A 1,286-nucleotide genomic window follows, 5' to 3' on the forward strand; every position below is an offset into this window, starting at 1 on the left:
TAGTGACTAGAATGCAAGTTTCATGGAAGTGAGGACATTGTCTTTTCCATGGCCATCTTGCTGCCCAGCACATAATAAGCACTTGATAAATATTTATTAAACAAATGAATGACACAATTTGTTATAGTGGAAAGTGCACTGGTATGCTAGAATCAGATATTTGCATTTGAATCCTGTCTTTGTTATTTACTGGCTGGGTATCCCTAGGCAAATTAAAGAATATTGCTAGTCTTAAATTTTCATTTATAAAATAGGCATTTTTGTCTTCATCTTATAGAATTGAAGGTTTGTATGGCTGTGAACATCTAGCAGTATGCTGGGTAGTAGATACTTAATATTTATTTTCACTTTGGAGTCTGAGCCAAGGCTTAAACTGACAGCAGATGGTGTCTGTGGGAAAGACATGTTCATTGAGTCCCTTTGCTTCTGGCTTTAAGCAATAATAGGTCACTTCTTCATAAAAGGTGAGGGGCTTCTGTCTCTCCATCCGCCATCACTGCTGGTTCTCTACTTCTTGATCAGAGGTGTGTGTTTTCTAAGCATGTGTGGGATATGGATCTCAGCGTCACTGAGGGTCAATTTTCCTGGGGACTCTCCTATTGCCTGGGGCTCAAATATTCACTAGAGAATATCCACAGATTAGAAGGGTTACAGGGAACAGTTTAGATAACCCAACTCTGGGATCCTACCCTCTGTCTCTTCCAATCTAATAGCAGAATATTCAGATGTTTTTGACATATTAATATTCAGAGCTATTTTGTCCTCTCTTTGCTTACATCCTGCCATTGTAGCCCTCAATTCTATCTTTGCATATTCAAAAAATTGTTAAAAGAAGGAACAGTTTTATCTTTAAAAGGAATGCTACTCCCTCTGAAACTCAAACTGCAGCCAGGCTTAAAAGTAACATATCTTTCCCCTTCTACATTTGTAACTCAGTGGAGAAATAAAGTTAATAGATCATTAATGAGTTCTGTTCCTAATATATGCCCAACACTGACATAAAGGGGAAAACAAGAAGGAAAACAGTAAAATATCCAAGTGTTCTTTGAAGGCTGTTTTAGAAATTATCTGACAAAGTTGTGGCGTTTGTTCAGGGAAGCTACATGAGGATGCTTCTTACTGTTCTTGTTCAGCGTAGTCCCTTGGTCAGCCTAGTAAGGTAAAGGACTGTTTACCTCTAGGTAGCTCCTGGGCTGATCTGTTTGTCTTGGAAGATAGGGATCTGCGACCCGATGCTTTCACTTTGGAGAAGAGAACCTTGCTTCTAATGTAGTTGATCTTCAGAA

The sequence above is a fragment of the Eschrichtius robustus genome, chromosome 4, assembly GCF_028021215.1.
Source record: "Eschrichtius robustus isolate mEscRob2 chromosome 4, mEscRob2.pri, whole genome shotgun sequence".
In the NCBI taxonomy this organism is placed as follows: Eukaryota; Metazoa; Chordata; class Mammalia; order Artiodactyla; family Eschrichtiidae; genus Eschrichtius; species Eschrichtius robustus.